Here is a 6161-nt window from a genome sequence, read left to right as displayed (position 1 = left end):
CCAGACGGTAATATATATGAACACTGATTATCTTTAAGTTCTCTTACGTTACCCTCCCTCCCCCCCCCCCCCCAAAAAAAAAAAAACTAGGTGATTACTTTGCTTGAACTATTCTAAAACCAACCTCTTACTTCGGTTCTTAGTCAAGGATAGCGAACATGGTACTGCATCAAGTATTGATGATCGAAATAATAAAAATTTTACAAAAATAAATATACTCTATTAAAATTAACAGCAATTCAAAAGAATTAACACCAAAAAAATAAATCACTCGAAATATTAAATATGAACTAAGCCTTAGACTAATATCAATATATTATTAATATTACTTGCTAAGCTACAGCCCTAGTTGGAAAAGCAGGATGCTATAAGCCCAGGGGTGCCAACAGGGAAAATAGCCCAAAGAGGAAATGAAAAGAGGAAAAATTAAATATTTCAAGTACAATAACAACACTAAAATAAATATTTTCTATATAAATTATAAAAACTTTAACTAAACAAGAGGAAAGGGAATAAGATAGAACAGCATGCCAAACTGTACCCTCAAGCCATGGTACAGAGGCAATGGCACTTCCCAAGACTAGAGAACAATTCTTTGATTTAGGAGTGTCCTTTTCCTAGAAGAGATCCTTACCAGAGCTAAAGAATCTCTTCTACCCTTACCAAGAGGAAAGTGACCACTGAACAATTACAGTGCAGTAGATAACCCCTTGGGTGAAGAAGAATTATTTGGTAATCTCAGTGTTTTCAGGTGCAGGAGGACAGAGGAGAATCTGTAAATTATAGGTCAGACTATTCGGCGTATGTGTAGGCAAAGGGAAAATTAACCTTAACCAGAAAGAAGGATCCAATGTAGTACTGTCTGGCTAGTCAAAGGACTCCATAGCTCTCCAGCGGTAGTTTCTCAACAGTTGACTGGTGCCCTGGCCAAGCTACTACCTTCCAAAGACAAAAGAAAGACACTTTGAAAAAATTATACAATCACTTGTTTCACTGGAAATAATCTATGAAAATATTTCATTTTGACAATTAATGAAAAGAGTTAACACTTTAACATTCTAATGAATAAACCAATAATGAAATTTACATATATGTAACTGTTACACTTATGTCTTTTGATTCACACAAGGTTACAGAGTGGTTAAGCAAACTTTTTAATGCACTTCATTGTTTAATCTAATCTCACAGGGCAGTTACAGAAATTTATATAATAAAATGTGCTTACATTAGCACACTGCGCTTTTAACTAATCACCCAATAATATCACCAAGGTTTGAACAACATTATACACGTTATAAATTGGATAGAAATCACTTATTCACATTTGAGAGGAAAACACTTTACACGCTTGAGTGGAGAGAGGGCTGGCAAACGTTGGCTCTTTCAAAGGGAAAAGCTGAATCTCTTCTGCGGCCTATACATTGCTATGCTCTATATATATTAAATTAATTTATCTAGAACCTTCCAGGACATCGTCTGGAAGCTTGGGGGTTAGGGCTTGTCAAGTCGAGGACGGGTACCAACGTACTTGGAGAGGCAACTCTCTCTCAGCTAACTCCACCAACATTCCTCTGGTAACTTAAAAAAAAAAAAGATAAAACTAGAACTAGAATTATCATGTCTTTCTTAACCACCTGGAAACATAAGAATGACGTAATCCCTCTTGCTCATACCTCATGTGTCATACAGCATACCTAAAGTTACTTAAGACTTCGTAACAAAACTATGTTAAATGAAAAGTTAATTCTTGAAAATGACGTGAATTTATGTATACGAAACTGAATGAAAACACAATTAAGTAAATGACGAAAGTCGTATGTAATTTACATACATTACTTAATCCTACGTGAGTAGAACTCACCTTTCAAGCTGGCTATACATCTCTTAAATACACAAATAAAATACATGGATGAAATATATACTCTTATGCTAGACATATATACTGTATATATATATATATATATATATATATATATATATATATATATGTATATATATTTATATATATAATATATATATATATATATATATATACAGATATATACATATATATATATATATATATATATATATATATATATACTGCATATATATGTTTCTCTATATGTATTATTATGTAGATATGTACTGTATATATATATGTATGTATGTATGTATACATACAGTATATACTCTCATGAAGCTGGTCTAGTATAAAGTAAATACAGTAGTTTATTATTGATTTCATTTATATTTCATTTGTGCATTAAGAAGAGGTTAGCCAGCTCTTAAGATGAGGTCTCCTCATGTAGACGTAAGTATATGATGTAAATTATGTAAGACTTTTGTAGTTAATTTCATTGTATTTTTTATTCAAGACAGTATATGCAAATTTACGTTATATTTAAGAATTAACTTTTTATTTCATGTATTTTTGTTACAAAGTCTTACATAAACTTTTTGAGGGTGTTATGCAATCATACATGATAGAAACAAGGTCTTATGTGATGTACTTTTATATTTCATGAGGTATTGCGCCATGTTTGGGAGAGAATACGTGACATAACATGTGCTTTGGGAAATTCGCGAAAAACCTAGTGATAGGATGTTATCTTATTTTATTGTTCGAGGACGGAGGTGGGCGGAGCTAGCTAACTGAAAGAGCCGTCTGGTGTGGCATGAGTACATGTGTGAGAGAGTGATACTTGGTAACTCTGATGCTTTTGCCCGGCCCCCCACGCTTCCCAGTTCTTTGGCAAGTTTCTGGAAGTAGCTAAATTTCATACATAAGGCGACACCAGGGTTAGATAGATAGATAGAGATTTCCAGCCTTAAGTTCGCCATCTCCCCTCTCTCTCTCACTCACACACGCAGCTCAGAGTATTGTTTTAAAAGTGTTCAGTACCTATAGTGTGTCCTCTCCAAAGTGATTTTGTGCCCCCACATATATTGTGTATAGTGAGTACTTATAAAATTTCTCTTAGAGTTTTTGTAAACGGCCCTGTAGGAAGGTTAGTGATCTGGTTATCTGTATTTCATTAAGTGTAAAACTTAAATATTGTATTTAGATTTAATTTCAAGTGAAACATGTGATTGTATAATTTTCATAAGTGTTATTTCTTTTCTTAGTCTAGGCTTTATTAAGATATAATAGTTCAAGTCAAGTTAATATATAATTTTCAGATTGCAATATTTTTGTCATAATCTAAGTTTTGTTCAGACTCCATATTTCGAGTGATTTATTTGATTTATGTAAATTCTTTCAAAGTGTTGTAATTTATATAGAATATATTTATTTTTGTAAAGAGTGTGTTATTCCAATCACCGTTGTTTAGAATAGTTACGCTTGTATCCTGTTAATGAGCCGTAGTAAGTTATATATAATAATTACCCACTTTAGTTTTGAGTGTACTTAAGAGACCTTTGGGTATTCAGTGTTTTATATATTGCTGTCTGGGAGTTATTCAACTGTCTCAAAATTCGTGTATTAATATTTTAAAGTGTAACAGTTTTAATGTAAAAGCAAACAAGTGAGTTTGGAATTCGAGAGGTTGATCAACTTTCTAGATGTAGTATATATATCATATGCCTGGTTCCCAGGCATGAGCTATGGTATAATAATACATACATACATACATGCATACATACATCTATACAAACACCAGCAAATTCTCTTAAGTCGGGAATCCATTATCTTCTTTTCCTTCCCCTGCCTCTTTTGCAATCTCTGTGGACCCATTCGGTTATTCTTAATGTTCATATATCATCTCTCCTTCTCATTATATATCCTGCCTAAGTCTAATTCTTTTTCTTGCATGTTGTTAGAATACCCTCTGGTTTAGTTTGCTCTCGTATCCATGTTGCTCTTTTTCCTTCTGTGTGTTAATTCCATCCTTATTCTTTCCACAGCTTTTTTAGTTATAACAGGTTTATGTTCTAATGTTTTAGTAAGGCTCCAAAGTTGGTATAAGTAGCACCATCTGATCAAATATTTTTCTTTTTAAAGAAAGTGACATTTTACATTTCATAATCTCTTTTTTTGTTAACCAAAATCTCTCCATCCTATGCTTATCCTACTCCTAATGTCGGTCGCATGTCCTAGGAGAAACACTTACTTTCTGTCCTAAGTATATATATTCATTAACAATCTCTCGAGGTTCGTCCTCAACCCTTATATGATGTCTCTGCATTTTCACTGAACATTACTTTAGTTTTTCTCATATTCATCTCCAGTCCTACATTACTACATTCTTTATTCAAATCTTTCATCTTTCCCAATTCTTTCCCTGATTCACTAAATAGAACTGAGTCATCTGCAAATCTTATGTAGGCAGTAGGTTGGGCAGGGCCCCAGCCACCTGTTGAGAAAATGCCGCTAGAGAATTATTAGGTCCTTTTACTGGCCATACAGTACTACGTTGGATCCCTCTCTCTGGTTACAGCTCATTTTTCCTTTGCTTACACGTACACCAAATAGTCCTCATACACGCAACAACACTGAGATTACCAAACAATTTTTCTTCTCTTAAAGAGTTAACTACTGGACTATAATTGTTCAGTGGCTACTTTACTTTTACTAAGGGTAGAAACAACTATTTAGCCATGAGAAGCAACTCTTCTAGGAGAAGGATACTCCAAAATCAAAGCATTGTTCTCTAGTCTTGGGTAGTGCCATAGCTTCTGTACCATGGTCTTCCACTGTCTTGGAGTAGTTCTCTTGCTGGAAGGTACACTAGGGTACACTATTCTATCTTATTACTCACACGCTTTTCATTTTGAAGTTTTTATAGTTTAATAGGAAAGATTTATTTTATTGTTGTTATTACTCTTAAACTGCTCTTGTAGTCTATGTCCTTATTTCCTTTCCTCACTGGGCTATTTTCCTTGTTGGAGCCCTTGGGCTTGTAGCATCCTACTTTTCCAATTAAGAATGTAGCTCAGCAAGAAATAATGATAAAAATAAAAATCATAATACTAATATTAAGTTATTCTCCAATAATGTTAACTCCTACAATTTCCTAACTTAAATTCTTAAAAACTTCTAGGCATGTAGTCAATAATTTGGGAGAGCTAATGACTTCTTGTCTAATTCTTTTTCTCAATTGGAATTTTCTCACTAAATTTATGCAGTTTTAGGATGGTTGCACTACCTGCATCTTGAAGTGTTCTACCATAATTATCATTTATTCCTTATCTTAGAAGGGTTTTCATTACTGCTAAAGTTTTTGACAGATTCAAAAGCTTTTTCATAGTCTTTAAATGCCATATTTAGTGGTTTGTAATTTTTACATTCCCTGGTTAATTACATGGATATGGTCAGTTGTTGAATATCGGCTTCTAAAGCCTGCCTGCACTCTTAGCTGATGAAGGTGTGGTTTTCTTCACATTTTGCATATTAGGATCTTTGTAAATATTAGATATATTACTGAGAGTAAACTTATAGGGAGATTATTTTTCAGATCTTTTGTGTCTCCTTTTGCGAAATAATAAATGATTATGGTTTTCCAAGCTGAAGGCAAAGAGCAGTTTTGCAAAAATTTCGTATAAAGTTCTGCGAAATTTACTATAATGAAATATCCTCCATCTATTATCAAATCATTCGTTAGGCCATCTTCTTCACCTTTGCATCTGTTCATACCTTTTAATGCTTTCTTTACATTTACTGTCACTTTCAGTACAGGCTCAGAGTTTCATTATTTCTGTTGGGAAAGTTATTTCTTATATCACTATTATATGGCATGGTATAGATATCCTGAAAAATTTTTATTACTCCATCTCTTTAGTTGATACATCCATTTTCCTCCGTTAAAGCAAATTTCTTTACGCTCAACAGATTATTATCATTATCATTATTACTTGCTAAGGTACAACCCTAGTTGGAAAAGCAGGATGTTATAAGCCCAGGGGCCCCAACAAGGAAAATAGCCCAGTGTGGAAAGGAAACAGGAAAAATAAGATATTGTAAGAACAGTAACAACATTAAGACAAATATTTCCTATATAAACTTTAAAAACTTAAGCAAAACAAGTAGAAAAGAAATAAGACAGAATAGTGTGCCCGAGTGTACTGTACCTTTAGTGTTATGGGCTCATATGTATCTTTCAAGAATTATCTTGTAAATACTCTTAGGACTAGGAGCTACTTGAAATAAGTCTTCTGCATTCATGATATCTTTTGGAATA

This window comes from Palaemon carinicauda, chromosome 16 (genome assembly GCF_036898095.1).
Source record: "Palaemon carinicauda isolate YSFRI2023 chromosome 16, ASM3689809v2, whole genome shotgun sequence".
NCBI classification, from domain to species: Eukaryota; Metazoa; Arthropoda; class Malacostraca; order Decapoda; family Palaemonidae; genus Palaemon; species Palaemon carinicauda.
This window is presented reverse-complemented; position numbering follows the sequence as displayed.